The 11,867-nt window shown below is 38.5% G+C and overlaps 1 long non-coding RNA gene across 1 annotated transcript in view; it reads left to right on the forward strand.

Annotated features, from left to right (window-relative positions):
- The first annotated feature begins 6,724 nt into the window (after positions 1-6,724).
- The window catches only part of LOC127696608 (uncharacterized), a 76,453-nt gene continuing 71,310 nt past the window's right edge, over positions 6,725-11,867 (forward strand). The window contains exons 1-2 of the long non-coding RNA XR_007980280.1: positions 6,725-6,775; positions 9,784-9,950. This is a non-coding gene — a long non-coding RNA (uncharacterized LOC127696608). The remainder of the gene's footprint in view (positions 6,776-9,783; positions 9,951-11,867) is intronic.

Below are 11,867 nucleotides of genomic sequence, written 5' to 3' on the forward strand. Positions count from 1 at the left end.
TACCTGTGTGAAATGATTTGTTGGGAAAAATTTTGCTTGTGTTTAGCCTTCTCACATGTAAATTAAATATAAGTTTTTATTGGCAAACAGTTTGTAAGTATGATGCAATGGTGCATCCAACACTTAGCTTATACATATTTGAGAAATCGTTGTTATTTCATAAGTAAAATTAAGTACAAAGTTAGGGTCCATAGCACATAGTATCCTTTGGAAGCAGAAGGTGTATGAACTCTGTGGTAGGGAGGTTGCTTATCATGTTTAAGGCCTTGAGTTTGATGTCCAGCACTGAAAACAGAAGAAAGCAAAGCAAAACAAAGCAAAACAAAGCAAACAACCACAAACTTTATACAGCTTCATCCAAGTAGAAAGATCTCACTTAAATGGTGGGCTTATTTCAAAGTAACAACTTGTCACATACAAAGACATGTTATGGTATACCAATGATGTATTTATCTAAGGGCACTATGGAAAGTACCTGCTAATTCAGAGGCTGACATGAAGACACTTCTGACCTGGGAACAGGGGGTGTACTTTCCAGGTCTGGGTTGTATGCTGGCAGTGTATATGAGGTTAGAAGGCAACTCTAATGTCCCAAGTTGAAATTTATATTCTTACTTGGCTGGATTAATACCAGGCAAGGTAAATGTAATGATCATTTTTTCTTTTAAAAATGAAATTACAAATAACTATTTTATAGATTTTTATATGAATGATGATATATCCTATTTACATATATACATTTATATGTCATTTAGAATGGCAGTCATAGTAGTTAACAATATGTTATTATAATAGTAAATTACAGTTATTATGTATGAATTTTTTCTCTGACAAAGCAACAAATGAACGAAAAATACAAGTATGTGTTGTACTTCTTAACTTCAGATACTGAAGGGCTTAGAAATGTAGATTACTAATTTCCTCCCCTAGAGATACTGATTAAGTAGTTTTGAGTGCAGAAGCTGGAGAAATTGCAACTCTTACAAATTCCCAATTTCTGCTGCTGTGGGAATGGCTCAACTGTAGTAATAGGATCATGATCCTCCACTTCCACCTAGTGGTTGGATTGCAAAGTAAACCGACTAGGAGGTTTTTGTCTCCTTTAACCTGCATAGGATTATGAAGAGTTCTAGCTATTTTATATCTATTCATTTTATACATAGCATGCCTAAAGTTCTTTGAAGATTATATTTATTTATTTAGTCTGTGTCCTTGAAACAAGGATGTATTCATATATATGTGTGTGCTTGTGCGTCACTTAGGGTAGATGTTGTAGTAAGGAGCACTCTGACTGCCATAACATTCCCACTGCTGTGGCTTGTACCCCCCTAAACCATGAACCAGCTTCCTTCCTTAAGTTGTTGTGATTCTTTTTCTTTTTTTGAGACAGAGTTTTTTCTGTGTGAATCTCTGGCTATTCCCGAACTTGCTCTGTAGACCAGGCTAGCCTTGGAGTCACAGGGATCCACCTGCCTTTACTGGGATTAAAGGCATGCACCACCACTGCCCTGCTTGTTGCTGTGATTCCTAATGCTTTCTGCTTGACAGAACCTAGAGTCACCCAGGAGACAAATCTCTAGGTAGGTTCCAGAGGGAGTTTCTGGTGTGGATGGCATCATTCCATGGGCTGAAATCATATAGACTGAATAAAGAGAAGACACCAAGCCGAGCGACAGTGTTTCTAACTCTCTGCCCCCCAAATTCAGACGCTCTTGACACTGTGCCTTCTCTGACACGAAGAGCTGTGCTTGCAAACAGTGAACCCAATAAACTGCTTTTTCAGAGCACCAAAAATAACAGATACAAAAAACTTGGTACTGAGTAAGGGGTCTATGACTGTGATAAATCTGATCACATGGTTCAGAGACCTTTGGAACTGACTAGCCAGAGAAATGTGGAATAGTTTAGAACTACAGGCCAGAGAAGTTTTGACTGCTATAAACCAAACTTAATAGATTAGTATTCTGTCTTAGTTAGGGTTTCCATTGCTGTGAAGAGACATCATGATAAAGGCAATTCTTATAAAGGACAACATTTCATCGCGGCTGGCTTATAGATTCATGGGTTTAGTCCATTATCATCAAGGTGGGAGTATGGCAGCTTCCAGGCAAGCATGACACAGGAGAAGCAGAGAGTTCTGCATCTTGATCTGACTTCAGTCAGGAGAAAAACTGACTTTCCTACATTGGACAGAGCTTCAAAGCCAACCCCACAGTGACACTTCCTCCAATAAAACCACACTTCCTAGGGCCAAGTGTATTCAGACCACCAAAACTGGGGAGGGTGACGCTGAGAAGATCAGACTGCCAAGAGAAATGTGAAGAGTGTGTTCCTCTTTCATGAGATTTTAGAGGGGGGGAATCTCTGTTGAGAAGTGGTATAGAGTCTGTCTATTAATGGTACATTCTAGAATAGAATGTAGCTGCATTCTGCCAGTGCCCTGAAGATTTGAGTGAGGCTGAGTTAAAAAAATAATAGCCTAAGTTGGTGTGGGGAGAGGAAATTTCAAGACAGCATAGCATTTAGGCTGTGGCTTATTTACTGATTAGTGTTCATATCCAGGTTCACAGTGAGCAGGAGTAACTCATGGAGCAGAAAGATGTGAAATATGTACATTTTTTTGGCAAGGAGAGAAGTATGAGAAAGTTTATATAGAGTTGGTGATGAAGAGTAAAGAAAGCAACTATAATTATTAAAAGAGTTAGCACAACGAAGGGAAGACCTTACACGTCACACTGGGACAATAGGAAAAGTATCTTTAGAGCGTGGTCCTGGCCACCAAAGACTCTACCTTGTGAAATATAAATTAATTTGAAAGGAGACAGCTTAAACCAAGAATGCAGTTGAAGTGCTCTCTTCTTGAAAAATAACTCACTAGGTTCAGCCTCCAAGGTACACAGGCCACTACAACTACAAGAGAAGGGAGCCAAACTACATATTGAGCTGCCATCAGAATATGGCAGTATGGTCCATGTGGATCTGGATTTTCAGGCAAACCAAACTGCATAATCTCCAGGATCATTGTCTTAGTCAGGGTCTCTATCCCTGCATAAACAACATGATCAAGAAGCAAGTTGGGAAGGAAAGGGTTTATTCAGCTTACACTTCCACACTACTGTTCATCATCAAAGGAAGTCAGGACTGGAACTCAAGCAGGTCAGGATACAGGAGCTGATGCAGAGACCATGGAGGGATGTTTTTTACTGGCTTGCTTTCCCTGGCTTGCTCAGCCTGCTCTCTTCTTACTAATTGCTTAGGTCCTCCCAATGTAATTAAGTTCACAATCAGATTTAACTGTCCCAAGTTTAACTTGTTAATTTTAAATTAAAACACATCTTCTGGAATTACAGTATTTTATCTTGACCTTTAAATGACTCATATACATGTTTACCAAAAGATACTTTCAGTCTGTAGTCAAGATTTTTTATAGACTTAATAACTCCACTATATAAGACCATATTCAATGTCTCTTCTGCTACTTAAGCTCATAGGTGTAAACTCTTGTAAAACCAAAAGGAAGATTCCAAACTGACATAAATGCCGAAGTTTCAATGTTCTCATTTAAAAAGAGGAATTCAGCATAACAAGAAGGGAATGTGAACAAATTAAGATCAAGACCAAACTGAACAAAAGCAAATCCTATTGCTATATGCCTGGCATCTGGGGCACATTTTTGGAGTAGCATCTGTGCCAAAGCTTTTTGGCTTCCCTATCTGTGTGGCCTTGCTGACCACATACCACATGACATCACTTCTTGACTGGCTCCCTAATAGTTTCAGAACTTTGGCATCTTCAGTTTTCCAGAATCCATGTCATGTCTTTCATGTCATTGTCATAGCTTCACACATCACTTGCTTTCTTTCCTTTATTCTTTGACAAGTTCAATAATTTAAGAATAACAAAAATATGTAGACAGAAGTACAAACTAAATCTTATATTGGGAACTTTACTAAACATTCATGATTATGCTGCAATCTTTTTGTTTTATGTTTTCTAATATTTTATGTTTATGTAAATAATATAATATTCATTTTCTTATATTGGGAAATTCATTTCCTTGGAATCTACAGATGTTAGGACTCCAGAAACAAACTTTGTTGTTTTCAGTGTATTATCCATCATCATCATCATCATCTTCTTCTTCTTTCTTTTCATCTTTATCATCATCAGGCATCATCATCTTCATCATCATGATGCAGACATTTACTTGAAAATAAGTGTTACGATTTGGAAATACAAAGTACAAAAGAAAGTACTTGCTAGGCACAACTACAGAATGAAAGCTGCTACTGGTTTCACTGTTGTTTAACATTTTCACAAATATATTGTTAAATAATTGATACTTTGTGATGAATTTGCAAGAAATTATATAGAAATGGCTATAACTTCACAATATAATTTCTTTAGAAAAATATAAAAATGAAGGTTATAAACAATTCAGAACTCTTCCAAGCAGTTTCAATATTTTTAGGTTAATTGTCATGTAATTAGTTAAAAATTTAATGGAAAAATAAAATAGACCATTGCAGATGTCAAAACTCAAAAAAGGGGGGGATACAGAACTATACAAAGAATTTTCAACTGAGGAATACCGAATATCTGAGAAGCACCTAAAGAAATGTTCATCATCATTAGTCATCATGGAGATGCAACTCTCAAAACACCCTTGAGTTTCCACCTCACACCAGTCAGAATGCCTAAGATCAAAAACTCAGGTGACAGCAGAGGCTGGTGAGGATGTGGAAAAAGAGGAACACTCCTCCACTGCTGGCAGGATTGCAAGCTGGTACAGCCACTCTGGAAATTAGTCTGGTGGTTCCTAAGAAAATTGGACATATACTACCTGAGGACCCAGCTATACCACTTCTGGGCATATACCCAGAAGATGCTCCAACATGTAATAAGGACAATGCTCCACTATGCTTATAGCAGCCTTATTTATAATAGCCAGAAGCTGGAAAGAACCCAGATGTCCCTCAACAGAGGAATGGACACAGAAAATGTAGTACATTTATACAATGGAGATATTTATTTCAGCTATTAAAAACAATGAATTCATGAAATTCTTAGGCAAATGTATGGAACTAGAAAATATCATCCTGAGTGAGGTAATCCAATCACAAAAGAACACACATGATATGTGCTGCCTGATAAGTGACTATTAGCCCAGAAGCTTGGAATATTCAAGATATAATTCACAGACCACATGAAGCTTAAGAAGGAAGACCAAAGTGTGGATACTTTGGTCCTTTTTAGATAGGGTATGAAATACTTATGGGAGGAAATACAGAGACAAAGTGTGGACCAGAGACTGAAGGAAAGACCATCCTAAAACTGTCCCACCTGGGGATCCATTCCATATAGTTACCAAACCCAGACACTATTGTGGATGCCAATGAGTGCTTGCTGACAGGAGACTGATATAGCTGTTTCCAGAGAGGCCTTGCCAATGCCTGACAAATACAGAGGGGGATGCTTTCAGCCAACCATTGAACTGAGCACAGGGTCCCCAATGGAGGAGCTAGAGAAAGGACCCAAGGAGCTGAAGGGGTTTACAGACCCATAGGAGGAACAACAATATGAGCCAACCAGTACCCTGAGAGATCCCAGGGACTTAACCACCAACCAAAGAGTACACATGGAGAGGGACCCATGGCTCCAGCCAATGGTTAGTGGAGGATGGCCTGGTCGGACATCCATGAGAGGAGAGCCCTTGGACCAGTGAAGGCCAGGCCAGGGAATCAGAGTGTGTGGGTTAGTGACCAGGGGGAGGGAAGAGGGGACAGAGGGTTTTTGGAGGGGAAATGAGGAAAGTGGATAGCATCTGAAATATAAATAAAATATCGAATGAAAAATGTAAAAAAAAATTAAGAAAAAATATATCCATTTCTGTTAGACTTTGTAACTTAATGGTTTAAAAAAATTCATTATAGTATTTTGTATTTCTTCGTTTTTCAAAAATGTTTTCTTGCTCATTTCTATTTCTGTTAATTTGGGTCCTCTCCTTTCTTTTGTTAATTGAGCCAAGGGTCTGTTGATCAAATTTACTTTCTCAAAGAACCAGCTCTTAGATTCACAGATTCTGTATTGTTTTCTTTGTTTCAATTTCATTAATTTCTGCTTTGACTTTTTAGTATTGGCTTGTATAAGTAGTTTATTTCTGCTGTTTCTAATAAAAAACCCATTTATTTAGTTTTATGTGCATTGGTGTTTTCCTTTATGTGTATCTGTATAAAGGTGTCAGAACTCTTGGAGCTGGTGTTACAGACAGTGGTGAGCTGCTATGTGGGTGCTGGACCATCTGTCCAGCTGCTAATTTTTAATTTTTTAATGTAGGCTTTTAGGGTTATAAATTTCCCTCTTAGAACTGCTTTTAGTGTGTGCACAGGTTCTGCTGTATTGTGATTTCATTTTCAGTTAGTTCCATGAATATTTTGATTTTTTTCTTCAGTTATTCTTTGATATGTTCATCATTCAATAATGACTTATGTAATCTACATAAGACTTTGTTATCAATATTAACTTTTATTGCACAATGACTAGGTAGGATATATGGGATTATTTATTTATTTATTTGTGTTGCTATCCCAGCATATGATCTATTTTGGGTTAGCTTCCATTTATGTTGTTTGGTGTTTGGGTAGAATATTCTGTAGACATCTTCTAGGTTTATTTCATGTAAGATGTCATTTAATCTTGAGGTTTCTCTGTTTTATTTTTTGTCCAGATGACCTATCTATTGGAGGAAGTGGGTGTTGAAATCACCTGTTATCAGGTTTGTGTTAAGTTGTACCTTAAATTCCATTAGTATGCTCCTGTGAGTTGGGTGACTAAAAGTTTGGTGCATATATGTGTAGGTTTTTTAATATGTAGATATTCTTTATTAATTGACCGTGGATTAGAATACCCTTCTCTGCCTCTTCTCATTAATTTTAGTTTTAAGTCTGTTTTGTCAGATATTAGAATGTAAGCTGAGCAAGCCACAGGGAGCAAGCCAGTAAGAAGCACCACTCCATGGCCTCTGCATCAGCTCCTGCCTCCAGGTTCCTTTCCTCTTTGAATTCCTGTCTTGACTTCCTTTGATATGGAAGTATAAGTGGAATAAATTTTTTTCTCTCCAAGTTGTTTTGACCATTGTGTTTCATCATAGCAGTAGTAACTCTAAGACCATTGCAATCTTTATCATGGGAGGTAGCTGAGTTAGTCGGGACTGCCAGCTCTGCACCTGAACCACAAGAACAAGCTCTCCAGCACTGCCCCAGGTAGCTCACCCAATTCTGTAGCTGGAAAGGGGAATGACCAGCTCCCTGCTTTGGAGTGGGCGCACCTTCTCCCTCCCCCTCCCCTTTGCCACCAGGATCACCTCTACTTTGCTGCTCAGTGCCTGCTCTCCCAGGTGCTGCTGTCCTTGCGGGTCAGGATCAGCTCTCGTGCCCTCAGGGTCAGTTCTCCAGCCTGCCACAGGCGGATGAGGGCGACATCTCTCCTTTGCCCATGCCACCCATGGTAGATGAGGAGTGGGACCAGCTCTCCTACACCCACTAGGTATGAATGTTTTACGATGTTTGTAACATGGACAGATTTTATTTTTCTATCAACTAAGGCAGATAGTTTTGCTGGGTGCAGCAATCGTGATCTTTTAGAACTGGGAATGCCCAGGGCCTTTTCTTGTTTTCAGATTTCCACTGAGAAACCAACTGTTATCCAGATGGGCTTCTCTTTATGTTCCATATATATGGTTTTTTTCTCTCTTGCAGCTCTCAGTATATTTTCTTTGTAGTGCATATTTAATGCTTTAACACCATGGGGTGTTTCCTTCCTGGTCTTGTTTAGTTGGTAGCTTATGTCCTTATATCTGTATGGATATGCCATTGTTCAGTTTGGGGAAGTTTTCTTCTATGTTCCTGTTAAAAGTCTCATCTATGCCAATGACCCAGGCTGCTTCTCCCTGATTTTTCCTACAATTCAAAAATGAGATCCCATATTTCCTGCACATTCCTTTCCTTTGCTTTAAACATTTTCAAATTTTGTTCTTCAAATTCTGATTGTCCATCTTCTGCTTGACTCCTTTTACTTAGAAGCTAAGTTATATTTTTTACTTATTGGTGTGTGTGTGTGTGTGTGTGTGTGTGCATGCTTGCCGTAGTACATGTGTGGAGGTCAGATACAGATACAACTTGCAGGAGTCAGTCCTTTCTTTCCAATGCCCTGGGCATTGTACTGAGGTTTTCAAGCATAGCAGCAAGTGAGCATTAACTACTGAGCAATCTTGTTGCCCCATAAATTGTACTTGTTGGGTGTTTGGTCATTCAATGAATGAATTGACACAATGCTATACTTCAGAATTCTTGATAGATGTAATAAATTTCTAATATTTTAATTTTATAGAAATTTATGTTACAAGAGAAAATGGATTATATTACAGAAAATAATGACTTTTAGAACACACCCTTATACATCTACACATGACAAAATATTTGGTGAAAATAGCTCAAAATGTGATATTTTTTATTTCAATTTCCTTTTCATCTTTTTTCAAATATTCTGTAACTAGTACACATTTTATATGCACCATTATCTTTTAGAAGATGCTTATTATGATCTGAGAAATAATTACTTTGCTTTGAAATTCTGCATGTCTATGCACTTACACAGTATTTAGAGAGAGAGGTGTCTGTGGAGCATTTGTTTACTCTGCTAGTGCAATTGCTAGCTGCTGCGAGATGTAAAGGAAAAACAACTTTTACTTTCTAGACATTTTCCTATTTTGCCTATAGGCATACTAACAGGAAAAACTTTGCACATAATATATTACAAATATGGTTGAATGTAAGAGGTGAGCTGTACTGTGAGCCAGGAGGGAAGCAGAATCGTTAGGGCTTGGCCTTGCCTTCGGAAAGATGTTAACCAAGCAGGATTTTCATACTTGGAGAGTGAGGATCTTCTAGAATTATGTAAGCCAGACAAGGAGGAAGAATCGTTCGGGAAATCTAAGAACCCTGCCTTCCGTCTGTATGTGACTGGGCCCGAGGGCAGCAGGGTGTGTGAAATGAAGCTCTCTGGGAGCAGAGGGTCTTCACTGGTGGAGCAGGGCTGGGCTGTTGGGCTCAGCTTTATTCACTGAACAGTTCTTTCTGTGTCAGATGACAGCTCAGCTGCTTCCTTCCTTGTCTGGAGGCCTTCTTCTCTGCTTGCATGTTTTTTTTTTTTTTTTCCTGTCCATTATATTTTCCTTCAGAGGTTAGCTGTTGGCCTGAGTCATAGTGAAACCTTTACGGTTTAATGAAGTAGAAACAGATCTGTTTAAAGCCCAACATTTTTGGTTCCCTTTTTGGCTCTTAGTGATGACTTTTGGTTTCATGAGTACATGATAAATATTTTGAAGTTCGTAGTTGGAACTGGATTAAATGCGACAAGAGGAACAGATAGGAATGCCTAAATAAACAATAAAAGTAACTCAAACATTCAAACTAATACATCTCTTTAAAGATGTATTAAATGGCTAGGTATGATGGGAACCCCCTTAATTCCAGCTTGGGAGGGAGAGGCATGTGAACCTCTGTAAGTTTGAGGCCAGCCTGTTCTATGAAGTGAGTTATAGGACATTCAGAGGTGTTACACAGAGAATCCCTGCCTTAAAAAACAGAACAAACAAAGAAGCAAACAAAACAACAACAACAAAAGCCAACCAAGCAAAGAAAACCCGCCACCACTGTCAAAAAGTATTGCATTTGTTACTCTGGTTGGAGTGGCCAAATTTAGATGTGTTGCCTACATCTTTAGATGTTCCAGAAACCCGGAGGAAGAGTCTCCATGACAGTGCCTGTTACGTCTAATTCTCAGAAGGTCAGCTGGACCCTGCACATCATCATTCTACTTCCCCATGCAGCGTGAGAAGCCCAAACGTCCCCCAGAGAATGGGCTTGTGCCTCTGGAGATGCTGTGACACGGTATACATGGGCCTCCGGGTTGTCTCACGTTCTGTTACCTTCAGATACGATTTTATCCTGTGTAAGTTGTCTTCTTGGGACATGTAGGTTATACCTAGCTATGTTAGAAGCAGCAGAGGGCAACTGTTAGCTATAGTCATTCACTGTAGAAGTGGGTAGGGGTAGCAGAAGGAAGGCTCGAGAGCTAAGGCATATGCTGTTATCAGAACCTTTAGAATGTGCCCCTTTAGACTTCACAAGCTTTATGGACATCTTAAGCAGGACACAGGTGAGCAATATATTTAATGAAAGGAACTCATGCCTATTAGGCAGTCTTGGAGAAACACCCTGTGCTAATAGGAAGAAGCATCATCTTCTATAGGAAGAGTTTTCATTCTTTTTATTATGTTCTCAAGTTTGGTCACATTCTTTCTTTTATACTTTGCATTACAGATGATAGTGTCATTATCTAACAAATATGAATGTGCCAACATATAGAGACAAAAGGCCAAAACCAAAGGGAAAGAATTAAACACCATATCCCCACCAAAAAACAATAAAAAATGAGATTAAATAAAAAACCCACAAAAAGCAAAAAAAAACCCCAAAGTCCCCTAAAGAGGAAACTTACTTAGTTGGCAGTAGTTGGATCATTACTGCTTAGCACCAGACCCAGTGACTTAGCACACCTTTTACCAGGGTCTCATTCCTAATAGTTCCTGGTACCTCACCCCAATGAGAAAAAAGATGTTATATAAAATTGACTACTTCAAGATAGGGAGCTGCCATCTCGAACTTTGTTTTCATGCAACTCAATGTGAATGGTTCACAGGGCAAGCTCTCTTAACTGTTAGGAAAGAGGCACATCATTCCTTTTCATGGGCGGGACTCTGAGCATGAAATCTTGCCCACAATGTCTGTTCTTCACTAAAACTTTTTATCAGTTCTGGTGTGATAAATACTTATATCCCTGTGCCTCAGGGTCATAACTCTTGGCATGATATTATTTGCCAAAACAACTATCACCTATTCATTATGGTGAAAAACAAAGTGAACATTTGGTAGTATAAGTATTCACTATGAATTTTTTCGGTAAACAATAAGCTAGTGCTTTTTTAAAAATAAGATTAAAGTATAAACCTTGTGGGGTGGGAAGGAGTTTAGTCCATCAGTGAGCAGCACAGTCTGCAGTGGGCCAGTGCAGATGCTTCTGAACACAAGGCTAGAAAACATGGTGCTTTACATTGTACCCTGATACACCCCTCACAGGAAGAGTAGGTGGCCGTGTGAGTGCTCACATGCAGTCAAGAGCCAGCCAGTCAGTAAAAGTTTACTAGAAATCTCCTATTGGTAAGACATTATACAAGAGTCAAGGACAAAGTTAATTTTCTCAGGAAGGTTTCACCAAATTTCTGAGGTCATATAAAATCCATCACAGGAACATTTTCCCAAGACAGTTTTTAGGAATAGAAAGTAACATTGTAGGTAATTTAGAAAAAAAATTTACAGCCAGACTCAAAACATAATATTCATATAACAGGCCAAAATGCCTTTAATAACAGTAAAAATAATATCAATAAAACTCAAATATATTCTAAGCAAGACAATATAGAAACATCTACTTTACAAAATAATTTACACTATTTAATCATGATACCCGGAAATTATGTCTGGAAAAAAAATCTACAAGGATATGAAGCATAAACATAGTAGTCATAATATATAATGGTGCAATAATTTATACTGCATTAGTAAAGAAAGCTAAACATTGAGTTCTTTATCTGCATAAGGTAGTATTTCAAGGAATGTCCTCTGCAGATCTTGGAGATTGTGAATTGGTGATACGGTACAGTGAGCTTTAATCTTTTTTCCTAGATACTCAGTCCCAGAGCGACAATTTCTTCTCTTCTTCATTTTCCACGTTCCTAAGCCCTATGG

The sequence above is a fragment of the Apodemus sylvaticus genome, chromosome 11 (genome assembly GCF_947179515.1).
Source record: "Apodemus sylvaticus chromosome 11, mApoSyl1.1, whole genome shotgun sequence".
NCBI classification, from domain to species: domain Eukaryota; kingdom Metazoa; phylum Chordata; class Mammalia; order Rodentia; family Muridae; genus Apodemus; species Apodemus sylvaticus.